Here is a 15,438-nt window from a genome sequence, read left to right as displayed (position 1 = left end):
CTGCTTTAAAACATTTATAACTGAAAGGTGTTTGCTAAAACTGTAAGAATAGTATGCAAAGGCACTCTAGTTCCCTGACACAAACTGACTTTGTGACTTTAGGACAATCTGGGCCTCAAACATGTGTAAAATGGAAATATAATAAATAAGATCCCTTAAAACACTGTCTATAACACTATGCCTTCAGTTCAAGACAAATGTTAAAGGTATTAAACATGAACAACCTGAATTATTCTCAAAACCTATAGAGCAAAAAGTAACCAACCCAGTTTGCTACTTGGCCAAATTCCAACTTAAAAAAAAACTATTAAAAAATATTAGGGGCTTCCCTGATAGCGCAGTGTGTGAGAATCCGCCTGCCAGTGCAGGGGACACGGGTTCGAGTCCTGGGCCGGGAAGATCCCACGTGCCACGGAGCAACTAAGCCCATGCACCACAACTACTGAGCCTGCGCTCTAGAGCCTACGAGCCACAGCGACTGAGACCACATGCCACAACTACTGAAGCCCGCGTGCCTAGAGCCCAGGCTCCACAACGAGAAGCCACCACAATGAGAAGCCCGCGCACTGCAACGAAGAGCAGCCCGCGCTCGCTGCAGCTAAAGAAAGCCTGCACGCAGCAACGAAGACCCAACACAGCCAAAAATAAAATAAATAAATTTTTTTAAAAAAAGTATTAGAAGGGGCTTCCCTGGTGGCGCAGTGGTTGAGAGTCCACCTGCCGATGCAGGGGACACGGGTTCGTGCCCTGGTCCGGGAGGATTCCACATGCCATGGAGCAGCTGGGCCCGTGAGCCATGGCTGCTGAGCCTGCGCGTCCGGAGCCTGTGCTCCGCAACGGGAGAGGCCGTGACAGTGAGAGGCCCGCGTACCGCAAAAATAAAAAAAAAAGTATTAGAAGATAAAACGCAGGGAATTATTCTTGTAATCTTGGCAAAGAAAAGATCTCCCAAGAAAGATGTGAAACCTAGAAACCATAAACAAAAGAATTTGACTACATAAAAATTCCAAACCATAGAAAATATCTGCAACAGGAAAAATAAAGGGTTAATATTTCTAATATACAAAGAACACCCAAAACTCACTAAGACAATCTTATTGAAAACCAAGTAAAAGGGAACTTGTAATTTGCAGAGGATATAAACATTTGCTTATCCTTATTAGTAACTACAAAAATGCTAATCAAAACAAGGAGATGTGATTTCTCGCTCAACAGACTGGTTAAAATTAAAAGGACCAACTGTATCTTGTTTTGGCAAATGTAGGTGGAGAAAAGGACACTCACAAACACTTCGGTGGAAATGGCAATTCTATATAGCCTTTCTGGAGGTCATTTTGGCAGTACCTATCAAAAAATTAAATGGGTACCACCCTTTGATTCAGGATGAATTCTATTTCCAAGGCTCAACAACAGGGAATGATGAAATTATAGCAGATTCATGCTTTTGGGATGCAACGCAACCATTAAAAAGAATGGAGTCCAGCCATGTATTCTAATGTATAAAAATACGTATAGTACATAAATGGATAAGCATAGTATGTAAACGTTAAAGCTATAAAAGAATATGTACACATTGTTAACAGATATAAAAGGAGACCATCATTTGTGGGGGGGGTACTAATTTTTAACTGAAATGTTTATTTTGTTTGAATCTTTTTTTTTAATAGCAAACGTCACTTTTATAATTTAAAACAGTTGAAAAGGAAGGGAAAAAAAGATGAGCTTAGAAAACATCACTTTAATTTGAAAGTTTTACAAGCAGGAAATTTAGTCACATCTATAGATAAATCCATAAATATGCATGAAAACATGCAACCAAATCAAATTGTCCCATGAAAGAGCTCCAAATTGACCTTATGTTGAAAAGTAATAACCATAGTCAAAAGGGCAAAAGAAACTAAGCCTTCTTTGAACTTCTGACTTTCTCATTTACCTTTCTACTCCCTTAAATTTCCTCCATTTTTGGGGTTAACTTTCTTATAGGAAGGGGGCCACTTATTTTGCACTTCTATGGATGACACCTGCTGGCATATTTAGAAATACAGATAATAAATTCAGTTTCAAGGAAAGATACAGCATAGTGGAAACATACCAAACTAGATAACCTGGTTCAATGGCCAACTCCACCCCTAAGCAGCCATGTTACCTTGGGCAAGTCATTTCCCCAAAACCTGTGCCTATAAAATAAGGAGTTTGATGTAGACAATACCAAATATAAGGGTCTTATCCAGCTCTTCTGTTGGACATGGAGAAGACTACCGCCACTGGTAATTTGTTTTGCTAGAGGTAGATATGTGAATTCACCCATGCAGGCAGTCTGCCTTTACTTTTAAAAAGCAAAAATCTAAAATCCTCTATGTAAAAGGTTGTATTCAAGTGACATCTATACCTCTCCAGACTATACTTCCTTTTAAGGCTGGCCTCACCAAGACAGTTAAGGAAATTTGAGAAGCAGGGAACTGGAGCTCCAGATTAGGTCAACAGACTGCAAGGCACTCTAAGCTGGAGTAGTCAAGCTAGTCCCTGTAAAACATGGCAGCAGATATAGATACAAAGAGAGAGGCATCTATAACAATGATACTGGATATATCCAGGTTTATACTCTTCTCTTATACTAATGTATGTCCCTAGCTCCTTGTACTTAGAAACACTCAGAGAATGCTTGTTGAACTGAAGAGAAGTAAGATGTGAGAGGGAAAAAGAAGATATAATATTAACAACAATAACAACAAAACCAACAATGGTTTCCAGTTTATTGAGGCCTTACTATGTGCCATATGCTATATTTTATACAATATATGAAATGTTATAAGTGCTACTCAAGGGCTTCCCTGGTGGCACAGTGGTTAAGAATGTGCCTGCCAATGCAGGGGACATGGGTTCAAGCCTTGGGTCTGGGAGGATCGCACATGCCACGGAGCAACTAAGCCCATGCGCCACAACTACTGAGCCTGCACTCTAGAGCCTGCGAGCCACAACTACTGAGCCCACGCACCTAGAGCCCGTGCTCCGCAACAAGAGAAGTCACCGCAATGAGAAGCCCATGAACCGCAACGAAGAGTAGCCCCCGCTGGCCACAACCAGAGAAAAGCCCGCACGCAGCAACGAAGACCCAACACAGCCAAAAATAAAAATAAATAAAAATTTTAAAAAGTGCTACTCAAGTATGTTAATAGTGGTGATACTGATAACCATTAGGAAGACTCATGGGTTACTAAGGTTACAGGAGAACCTTGAACAAACTAAAACACTAGGGGGCTGTGTAGCTGGAGGGTGGGAGATCAAGGCAATCAATGTACTGCACACCACCACAGAACTGGGTAGGACCATTCAGGGGGTATGAATGTGACTCCAAAGGCTTGGCAAAGCAAAAAACTACTCTGGTGGAACGTTCAGTTATCACTGGCCAGAGACTTAGCCCCCAAATGATCAAAGAACAAATACCATTCCTCCTTAACCACAGACTTGAAGGATCCAGACAGGCTGTGCTAACTGGCCATCAGTTCACCACTGTGACTGCCCATCTTTGAGCTGTCAGAGGGGTTAAGTGAAATAGTATGTTAAAGAAATTACCATATACTTAACCACCTACAGTATACTAACACCTTATATTTTCACATTTAACCCCAATAAACCCATAAATAAGGTATTTTTCCCAGATGAAGCAACTGATAGGTTAAGTTAACTTGTCCAAAGGGACAGAACTAGTTAAGTTGCCAGAAAAAAATTTAAAACCCGAGCATTTATTCTGCCTTTCTTATATAAACTATAAATTATTCCAGCCAATACATGAAAAGAAAATGAGAGTTAAAACACCATTTTGCAACTCTCAATGAATTAATAATGGATCTAAGCTTTGGGCAGCAGTGGCTGTTAACATCAAAAGGAAAAAAAATCCAAGACACCACTACAACCTAACAAATGTAAATGAACACACCACCGCCAAAGGGAATGAATCTGAATTTATAAAGCCTCTGGATGTAGCTATCAATTTTTAGGAAATATAGAGGACAGAAGAACATATTGAACTATACTGAGTATGCAATCAGCAAAATTCAGTCTGGGAAATTCTACAGGTCAAATGGCCTGAGTTTGTCAATAGACAAAGTATAAAGAAAAGGAAGAAAGGGAAGCTACAGATACTTAAAAGACAAACTGAGTTTTTAAAAATGGACAAATTACACTGTCCAGGGATGCACACTTGTATGATTAAAACCATAAAAGAATGCAAAGAAGTGACTACTATAAAGTCAGAACAGTAGTCACTTTCCAGAGGGAGGGAGGATACTGTGATGGGGATGGGCACATGGAGGGACTTCTAGGGTGACAGGCAAAATTCTATTTCTTGACTTGGGTGGTAGTAACAAAAGTGCTTTAAGATAATTTATTAAACCATATATTTGTTTGGGGATAGTTTTCCATATTTGTTTTCTATTTTTTTAACAATAAAAGGAAAACATTTTAATCACATTAAAGTTTCCCACATATAGTAAGATTCCATTTTGTATGAAATGCCCCAAATAAGCAAATCTATAGACATAAAATAGATTAGTGGTTGGTTGTGAGAAAGGAGAAGGGGAGTGATTAATGGCCACTGGGTTTCCTTTAAAGATGATGAAAATGTTCTAAAATTGATGTAGTAATGGTTGTACAACCATGAACATACTAAATAAAAACCACTTGTATACTTTAAATGGATGAATTGTATGGTATGTGAACTATACCTCAATAGAGATGTTAATAAGAGTCTAAGACACCCCAATTAAGTCAAGACACACTTTAAAAATAAAACTGGGGCAGAGCCTGAGAATCTGCATTTCTGACAAGTTCCCAGGTGATGGTGCTGATGCTGATCTGGGGACCACATTTTGAGAACCACTGCAATGAAGGATTTCAAAACTGCTTCTAGCTGAAGGCAGTACTAATCAGCACTGAAGAGTCAAGTGTTTTACTCAGGGACTGGGAAAGTAGTCCTGAATAAAAAGTTAACACTTTGTGCCAAGCACTGTTCTATTCTACTGGTTCCCTGACCATTAACACCAGCATCTCCTTGGGAACTTGTTGGAAATGCAAAATCTAGCCCCACCCCGACCTACAGAATCAGAAACTCTGGGGATGGGGCCCATCAATCTGTGTTTTAGCTAGCCCTCTAGGTGATTCTGATGTTCCCTAAAGTTTCAGAACTACTGTTCTATGAACTTTATATGCATTAACTCAGCTAAACTTCTCAAAAACCCTATGAGGTAGGTAACACTATTATTACCATTTTATAGATTAAAAACTGTGGCACATAGGTTAAGTAATTTTCACAAGATGAGACAGCTGATAAGCAATGGAGTTGGAACTTGAACCCAGGGAGTTTGGGTTCTTAATCACTGTGCTGAAAGCTCTTTCCACCTATAAGAATTCAATCAGCAGAATGCAGTAATAGAAAATTAGTAGGGGAAGTTTAAAAACAAACAAACAAAAAAAGCAAAGACGGGAATTCCCTGGTGGTCCAGTGGTTAGGCAGGACTCCACGCTTTCACTGCCAAGGGCCCAAGTTCAATCCCTGGTCAAGGAACTAAGATCCTGCAGGATGCGCGGTGTGGCCAGAAAAACAAACAAAAAACAAAGACCAGGAAAAATACACCTCACTATAAAGACAGGAAAATAAGAAAATAATTGTAGCAAATAAGTAATCATTAAAGCAATCTTCCAAATGTGTTCCAAAATATAAGCAGCCACCAAATACAATATACCCAAGTATTTCCAGAGCAATTATCTTGGTACCTAATTATAAGGACTTAAAATTTGTGTTATGCTAAAGATGGTATATAAATTCATGGCAGTATGTTCACACTTACCAATCTTTAAAGTCTAAATGATTATACTAAGAAGTCATTCCAGAATAATTTGCATCTCCCTACTCCTTGTCCCTTTCAGTCACTACTTAAAGATTACTGAAAAGGAAAAACTGCTTTCTTTCAATATCTAAGATTATACAATCAGAATCTCAGAGTTGAAAAAGAATTTTCACATTCACCTAGTCCAGTCAGCAATCCAAACTGAATCAATCTACAATACTAATCTCCATTTAAAGATATACTAATAAGAAGTTGAAAGAAATTCCAATTTTCTGTAAAATCACATTCTGGAACTAATCCATGTCACCACTGTAATTTTTAAAGGCAAATGACTAAAACTTTTAACTAAAAGTTGAAAATGCTCAGGTTAACAGCTCAAACAAAACCTACAGCTGTTTTACTCAGAGAGAACCACTCCTTCACTATCTGAAAGTGTTTCTATACCAAGCTGGTCAACAAGTACATCACGTTTTAGCAACTCAACCCTTATGACACATCAAATGAGAGGGCTTCCAAAGAATCTGAGCTGAATTATCCCTGACATTAACATATAAACATCTGATAACCGGTCATTGAGGAAACAAGTCAGAGAACAATATAGCAAAACACCCAATTGCTTGTTACTGTCAACTTTACAGATAGTGAGATCACTGTAAAGCAGCCAAATATGATTACAGCTACACATCAGATTTTAACAATTTAATCAAACTGCAAGAGAGGTAACGTAGAATGTGAAAGGCAAATATATTCAAAGCAACCAATTCTGGCATTTCAGTAATACTCTGAATCCACGGTTGAAAACACACAACAAAAGGGAAAAGCAGCAATAGATTTCCATTGTAAACTTGTAATTCTGGAAACAATTCAAATATTGAAATGTCTACTGTGTGCAAAGCTCTCTCCCAAAACTCTAGTTATCCTAGTTTCACAAACTCAGGATTACAAGGTTTAAGCGATATTGTTCAAACTTCCTAACTACAGAAAACTCAGGACAAGGGTAAATGACTAATCACTATACATAATGTGCTCAAATTCTTTTCTTGAACAAATGGATTTCACTGTAATTCCCAAGAAATCACTTCTTTAATACCTAGTCAATTTACAACTAAGGATCTGATTTCTCCATTAATGAACAAAGAACTGAAAAGCCTGAACTCATGATCCATAGCACTGATGATTCACAATCATATTTCATCTAAATACCTCAGAAACTTTCATTCATGACCTCTAACCTTCTCTGCCCCTTCAACTTGTAATCACTCTCATTTCAAAGGTAGGCACAAGTGGCCTTGCTCTGCCCCCAACGTGTGCTTAAGTCAAAGGCTGACTGGAGCATATGTGCCCAACTTCCATTCTCAGGTTTTGACCATGGAAGGGACATGCAGTAGATCCTACGATGGCCAATGCTGAACAAGGAAAGAAATGAACAGTTTAAAGGACTCTATGTTGGGGGAACAGCATTTCCAGAAGAAATAAAATGAAACAATAAATAACCACAGGAAAACTACAGTTGTGTATAATAGCTGAAAATCAGGATGTCTAAGTGGAAGCTCTCAAAAATTGTTTAGTATTGCCATTTCAAAAACTGTATTACAGCCAGAGGAACTCATCACTAAGTCTTAAAAGCTTAGAAGTTATGGGTCAGAGCAGCTGAGATACCAACATCAAAAGAATAAAAAGCAACATTATAAGATAGTATAAAAATAACTAAACTACCTAAGGAAATTGAAACCATGATGAAAAACCCCAAAGGCACAATCAGGTCATTATCTAGGAAACATTAGCTTCTTCCACAAGGAGGCCTACTTTTCATGTGGAGCAGTAAGCAGGGCCAAGACATGGAACTGAAGTCAGGTATCAATTAAATCAGACTCTGCCACAGAAAAAGGAACCCATGACTAGTTATTTTGGGATAGTGCCTAGGCCAGCAGTATCAACTCCAACTGGGATATAGGAGATTACTGCCATTGTTCCATTATAATGGGGTCCTCCAGGGTCTTTAATTTAGTAAGAATGGGTTAGATACCACTTTGAGAATGTAATCACCAAATGTGGGGGAAACTCTACAGGATAAGTTCTTCAACAAATAAATTGGAAGAAAAAGAAAAGGGAGGGAACCTGCAGATTAAAATAGATTTAAGAAAGATATCAATCTTCCTTTGTGATAAATGGACTTTCTTTGGATCCTGATTCAAACTAAAACTTGAACACTAGCTTCATATTTGATATTTTAAAAAATCAGTTAATTTTTTATCATACTGAAAGTCTTAGCCAGTGCAATACAGTGAGAAAAAGAAAAAAAATCAGTTAATTTTCTGAGTTGTGGTAATGGTTTTGATGTTTAAAAGAGCACTTTATCTTTTAGATACAAATATTTTGCAAATAAAAAGAGAACAGCAGGGGTTTATTTCAAAATAATCCAAGGGGTAGGGAGTAAGGGGCCTCAGTGGGTAGAAGTATAGATGAAAAAGAATGGCTGCAAGTCGGCAACTGTTAAAGCCGGTGATGGGTACACAGGGGGATCATTATATTATCCAATTTTTATATGTTCGGAAAATTCCAAAAAATTGGTTAGACATAGTATCTTGCAATTTTATTTTTTGAATGATTCTTAGAGTGACTTAAAAAATCATGTACAGACAGAATTCATTTAAATTTTAATTTAGTAATGAGCTCCATTTAAACACAAGAAACAGCCAGTACCACATCAGATCCAGACAATGGAAGAAACCAAAGTATCTCAATTACAGAATGGAAATACATACACCCCCACCATCTCCATTCCAGGAAGTATAATACAAATACTACCCACAAAGATCCACAAAAACTAACCTAAAATCACAGCCAATCATACTCATCCTGGTAGGAAATCTCAACACTGCTCCAACAGCTTCCTGAACCTTCCTGACCAAGTTGGTCTGCTGGTTCCTCTGGAGTGCTAACCCACTCAGGTCAGACTACTGGAGGACCTACAAAAAAAAAAAAAAGGAGGGGGAGAGATACACAACACATTTATTAGGGTGTGGGGGAGCTAACCATTATATCAACGTTCAAACATAATCACAGTTATTATTTCTTAAGCAATAACCCTCACATAACAATTTTCATTTTTTAGGACCTGCTTTGAGCAGCAACAAGAATTCAGAACCAAAGCTAAAGCAATTCTTCTGACATTTAGACAACATCCCTGAAAACTCAGCTCTCAATTCCAATGAAATTATAGGGAATAGTGATTATTTTATAGACGAAGTTATATCCTTGTTGTGAATTGACACTAAAACAATGTTGAATTTTTTGTGAAAAAAACTGCACACATAAATTATTTTTCACCTTCATACATGCTTTTTTGGCCATACTGGGAAACAAATGATAAACACCCTGGAAACTCAGGTTGAACTCTGCCACTGAACCTTAGACAGTTTTTAACTGGTATTGCCACTCCTTCCTCCCTTCTCAGAGACCACCTAGAATAAATTAAACCTTTTAGAGGTCACACCTAGATTATCATTCCCAGATTTATTCTAGTTCCGAATGACAAAAGTCAAATTAAGGTTTAATTTCTAATCACTACTTGACCCACTGTGAAAAACACCAAGGCAAAATCTCAAAACAGAAAGCGATCTCTTGTCCTCCCATGAAAAAGGGGGAAAATTACATTACCTCCAAAGCACTTCAAACTAAATAAAGCAAACCCTAAAGCGCAAAACCAGTGTCTGCATATAGTTAATTAACAGATGGTTACCCATGGTAAAATTTTAATCCTATGTAGACTTTTCACCATCATATTCCTATTTCAAATCCCATCATCCATCCAAGGTAATTAGAAAAAAGCACTCATTTTAATATTGGTCTAATTAAAATATAAACAGTAAGGAAAACTAACATCCAAATTGAATACAGTAACTTCTACTTAGTAAAGAGTATTAGAAAATATAAAATGGCAAAAACACAATAGGGGATAGTGTATTAAAGAACTGTCAGTAATTCACTTTGGAAAAGAAACTTGGTATCCCAAACAACCTTTCTAAATCCTCTCAGATAGAATTATCCTGCTCAGGTAAGCCCAAATAACAGATCCCCACACTGATCTGAGGGACCAAAGAAAGGAGGTAGGGGAAAAGCAGTAGGAACACTTAAAAACTAGCTAGCAGATGTTCTCTTTCTTACTGTGAAAAGCACAGCACCAAATTTCATTACTTTCATAGGGTGAATGACAGGACAGACCGACTTTGAAGGAGTGGAAGGAGGGAGTAGGCAAGAGACGAAACATCCCTTCCTAAAGGCAGAACACCTGGGTGTGGTTCTTGACAGGAACATTATGGCCAGGGGTCATTCCAGGAAGGTGATTTTGCATTAAAACTCCTAGACCAGAAACATAGGTAGGAATCACATTCAAACATAATAAACCACTGGAGATAAAAAGTTTGGCTTACGAGGGGGGAAAATATACAAAAATGATAGGACTGGCCTAGAAATATACTAAAAATTTACAGTTCTTTAACTGTTTCTTTAAACAAAAATCTCCTTTCCCAGGTCATAAAACTACCATATGACACAGGTGCATCTGCCAACGTATTTTTACACCAAGAAAAAGTAACCACAATTTACTGTATGCCTACCATAAGCCAGGTACTTTATAAATTGTTTAATTCTAACAACTATTAAGAGCTACTATCCCCATTATACAGATGAAAAACTGAGAATACGAAAAGTAATTTCCCCAAGGTTACAAAGTTTGATGTGAACCCAAAGCACACAGTATTTCTACCATACCAGGCTGCCTCCCTTGAGTGGGAAATGTTGGTGTCTCCTCAATATACGCAACTCTGGGGCTAAAAGAAAACAATGTAATCTAAAAAGGAAACAAATGATAGGGAATTGTCTATAGTAATCGTGGAATGGCGGGGGGGAGAAAAAAAGTAGAACAGGGCAATGATTGAGGGGCAAGACATAATCTATCAAAGCTATTTTATTTTCCAGCACATGTGGGGGTAAATGTAGTGGAGACTGACAGGAGGCTACCTTTCTCTCTAGGGGATTCAGCTCCCAGAAAAACAGCATGGGGGGGCGGGGAATAGAAGAAGTAATAAATCCTTAACAATTACATGAGAAACATGTAAGAGGTGGTTAGCAGCAGAAAAAGATGTCCAGACCAAGAGGCCACAGGAACTCAGAGCAAGGCAGGGAAAAGGGGCGGTTCCCAAGCTTGCAAAGGGGATGGGCGGGGCGGGGGGGGGGAAGAGCAAAAAGTTAGTTCACTGGAGGGTTATTCTCTACAGCCTTTTTAGAAGTTTTTTTCCCCCTTTTTTGAGAGGAGTGGGTGTTTATGAGGAAGGAAAGGCTAACGGCCCCGAGAACGAAGAGGTCACAAAGACTGCAATCATCCAACCACCAACCCATTCATTGTTCCACCTAAAAATGGTTGAGCAGGAGAGTTGGAGAAATCAGTGCCCTGTGCTCCGATCAGGGTCATACAGGCTTGAAGGCTACTATGACTCCATCCACGAAGACGGAATAAATGCAGGGAACAGGAAAGGGTCTCTAGTCAATGCCTGTGTCAAGTGGATCAATTGGGGGGGGCGGGGGCGGGACGGATTAGGAGACTTGGGCTAAGCTCTGCCTTAGCAGGACCGGGGAGGGGATGACAGGAAAAAGCTTTGACTCTCCCTCTTAAATACGAGCCTCAAATATCCATGTAGATGAGAAAGATTCAAAGGGACGGTGGAATTAGGGGAGAATGGGGAAGGAATACGTCAGAGGCACCAAAGCTTGACCCGCTCTATCTTAGTTCAAAGACCATGGGAGTTGGGGAAGTACAGCCCACCTCAAGAAAAACTAGAGGATTCATTTGGGCCCCGAAGGAGCGGAAAACCGAGGCGAGCCCACAAAAAGGTAGGAGGAGGGAATCAGTCATCGTAGGTTGGTCCCATCTCCCCCGCTGCCAAATCTAACCCCCCACCCCACTCCCCAACGAACTTCAGGACTCCCGCCCCCCACCCTTCCCAACCCGCCCACTGCGGCGGCGACAACGGAGGCGTTGACCGATTGGTGGGGTAAAGGCGGGCCCACACGCGGCTGAGGCCCGGGAAATGGTGTCGCCTCAACCAACTAGAGACGGAGTGGTCTTCGCCTCAGGTTCGGCTTATTGGCACCTCGGCTTTTCGCCAATCGTCACCTCCTTAACGTCGGGTACCTGAGAGGTGTCACAAACGCGGAAAGCCAACATCTCAGTCCCGGGTCCTGGCCGGACAGACATCAGCTTCCGCCGCCATCTTAACAGCAGGCGAACCGACCCTAGTCACTGCCACCCCCCACCCGAGGTACCTCCGCCATCGCCAACGGATTCCAAGAGAACGTAACCCCGCTCCCGCGAGAACTCACCGGCTAGGAACAGCATGAGCCGAAGACGCTGCCGCCGCCTCCGAGGCTACTGCAGTCTGTAGCCGAACCGCAGCCGCCTCCGCGCGATCCCGCGAGAACCTCTACCCGACGGGAACAGCCTGAGCCCAGCCCTTCACAGACCCCTCCTCCCACCAAAGCTGAAGTCGCTACGGCTCCGTTCTCACCCTACGCGAAGCAAAAAGCAAATGACGCACAAACTCACGGAGAGCCAAGGGGCGGAGCCACTCTGCCGCCGCCGGCTCTCGCATGCGCGATCAGAACTATCGCGATAATACGTTTTGGTCTCCGCGAGACCTTCGACTTCACCGCAGGATGCCGCCCGCGCCTCGTCTTTAGGAAATGCGAGATCTCGCGAGACCTGGGGCACGCTCCTAAAAAGGAGAGAGGCGGGGCTCCATGAAAATGACTGGGAGTTTTCAGGGGAAGGGAGGAACCTCCCGTCCTGCAGGGATCTCGCCTACCACGAGGTTTCCGACCCACTGCGGAGCTGGCTGCCAAACCTCGCGATGACACAGCTCAGCGCCAAATCTCGGCCATGTCCTGAAAACTGCCTCCGCCCCCGATCTAAGGTGTCTAGAGCCTAGTGCTTGAGGAAAATTTAAAAAGTCAACCTGTTTATTCTCACGCTTCCGGGCAGAGCTGTACCAATTAACCAAACTCCATGCTGGAAGAGGAGCAATAGATCTCCCATTGTTACCTAACTCCAGGAATCACATATTATTTTGGACTAACACATAAAAGACGTTCTATCTCACAATAAGCACGCAAATGCAAATGAAAACAATGACATAACATTTTTGGCCCATTAGATCGGAAAAAAAATTTTTTAAGACCGATAATATCCACACTCCTTCCCTCGCCGCACTGCAGGCTACTGAATCCATCTTAATCTAACTAAAGGCTCATATCGTTAGTTCTAGCTCCAAAGCCACAAATTTTAACTCCTGAGGCTTTACCTTGGCATAACCAAAAGATCCAATAAAGTGGTTTTCTCCAAACAAAGAGGTCTGCCCTCAGGAAAAATTCAAGCTTCCAAGGCGGGGGTGGGGGTTGGGGGGGAGTGCGTGCTTGAAGCTTTTAATATGGCAGTTTTTCCACGTCTAGCCAACAATGTTTCTCCAATAAATCTTGGGAGCCAATCTGGCTCGATTTGTGGGCTTTCCTATTCTAATGCATTGTTCTGTCTATTCTAATTTATATAATGTTCCTTTAGAGTACATTTTAATAGCTGGTAGTACGAGTACCCCATCTTTACTTATCTTTAAAATATTTTCTCGGTTGTTCTTAGCCATATTTTTTCTGGATGAACTTTAGAATCATATTAAGTTCCAAACACTTGGTATATTTATTGAAATTGCATGAACTGTATAAATCAACACAGAAAAAATGGACATCACTACAAAATTGAGCCTTCTTATACAGAAGCACAGTATCCCCTTCTTCACGTATGCAAACGTTCTTTCATTATATTCCTCAATAAAGTTTTGTAGTTTACTTCTAGGTATTTTTATTCTTTTTTCTTGCTATTGCGAATGGGGTTTTTTTAGTGTTAAATTTTCGAAATGCTTACTGCTTATAGATAGGAAAACTATCGATATTTGCCTATTTAGTTTTGTAATCGTACAAATAAAAAATATGTTCAACTTCACAAGTAATCAGGGAAATGCAAATGAAAACAATGATATACCATTTTTGCCCTTTAAATTAGCCAAAATTACAAAGGTTGATGATAATTCATGTTGGCACAACTGTGGAAAAATGGGCATTCTCGCACAACATTGAAGAGTGTAAATTAGTATAGCCTTTTGGGAAGGCAGTTTGGATAAATTTATCAAAATTCAAAATGCATAAACATTTTGACCCAGCGATTACTCTTCTAAGAATTTCTCCTACAGAAATACTCATACATGAAATACACACACACACACACACACACACACACACACACACACAAGCCCATTCATTATAGCATTGCTTGTAATAGCCCCTTCCCTCCCCCAAAAGGGAAACAAGCCAATGTACATCAATCGGGAAATAGTTAAATAAACTGTAGTACAATCATACAATTCAGCTGTTTATAAATGAGATAAATTTAGATTCCCTGATATAGGAAGATCTACAAGACATATTGTTAAGTTTTTAAAAAGCAATTAGCCGAAATGAATGTGTGTGTGTGTGTGTGTGTGCGCGCGCGCGTTTGTGTGTAGTACCATTTAGATACCAAAACCTACATATACGACGCCTAAGTAGTTACCCGCGAAGCCTGCCTGCCAGCCCCTCACCTTCCCCCTCCTCTGAGGCCGCCTTCCTCGAACCCCTGAGAGAAACGCCGAAGGCCCGGCCTTTACTCCCTCTCTAGGGCCACTTGGCCACGACTAATGCCGGTACCTCGCATCCCCACTGTCGGCCGCTCTCTCGCCGCACTGCCGGCCGCTGCCGGGCTGCCCCCGAAGATGCGGCGAGCTCTCTTCACTGGCGCCGGCCGAGGCCTGGGGGAGGGGAGAGAAGGCGGGGTTGAGGGAGGGCTGAGGCAGGCCGCCGGGTTCCTTCACCAGCCTCTCCCGCAGGCTCCCCAAGGCCGCCACCTCCGCGCCTCAGCGCAGGGTCCCGTGGGAACATTCCCCCAGCGAGGAGCAGAGGACGGCTGCGAGAGCAGAGCCCGCCCCCCAGCCCGGAGGAAGACGCTCACCTCGGCGGCACTAGCAGGAGCGTGCCGGGTCCGCGGCCCTGCTTCAGACCTGCTTCCCTCGCTCGCCCTCCGTCGAAAACCTCCCCCTCCGGCTCTCCTCATACTCGTTCTGAGGCTCCGCCCCCAGCTCGAGAAGCCCCGCCCCTGCCCCCTGGGAGGGCACTCCCTCCGCGGTGAAGCCGGGTCCCCTACGGGGGACCGCGCCTGAGGTACTCCAGGCCCAGCAAACACAACCGTAGAGGATAGTAGGGTCACTAAGGAATTGGGAGTTGATTCGAGGCACGATGGAAACCGCTGAAGGGTGACGTGATTTGATGTGACTAACGTTTAAAAATTAATCTCTCCAGCTGCCTAGCGAAGAATGGGGGGCGAGAGGGCAAGCGGGGACACTGTGTGGAGGGCGGGAGATGATGGGGGCGCCTACCATAGTGAGTTTACACAGGTAAAACTCTTACTTCAGGGAGGTAGTGAGACCTCAATAAACATTCTCTTTTTCTCCTT

General features: G+C 41.7%; 1 protein-coding gene across 11 annotated transcripts in view; it reads right to left on the bottom strand.

The window, feature by feature from the left end:
• The window catches only part of HUWE1 (HECT, UBA and WWE domain containing E3 ubiquitin protein ligase 1), a 143,320-nt gene extending 128,277 nt beyond the window's left edge, over positions 1-15,043 (bottom strand). For 9 of the 11 annotated variants that reach the window (XM_030851006.2, XM_060293066.1, XM_060293062.1 and 6 more), the window contains exons 1-3: positions 14,938-15,043; positions 14,637-14,737; positions 8,679-8,815 (exon numbers count right to left, since the gene is read on the bottom strand). The gene's annotated coding sequence lies outside the window, so the exon portion shown is untranslated. Of the gene's footprint in view, positions 1-8,678; positions 8,816-12,227; positions 12,412-14,530; positions 14,602-14,636; positions 14,738-14,937 lie in introns of those variants that run through there. The other 2 variants (XM_060293060.1, XM_030851004.2) reach the window with 2 other exon arrangements.
• Positions 15,044-15,438: the final 395 nt, after the last annotated feature.

The sequence above is a fragment of the Globicephala melas genome, chromosome X (genome assembly GCF_963455315.2).
Source record: "Globicephala melas chromosome X, mGloMel1.2, whole genome shotgun sequence".
NCBI lineage: Eukaryota > Metazoa > Chordata > Mammalia > Artiodactyla > Delphinidae > Globicephala > Globicephala melas.
This window is presented reverse-complemented; position numbering and strand designations above follow the sequence as displayed.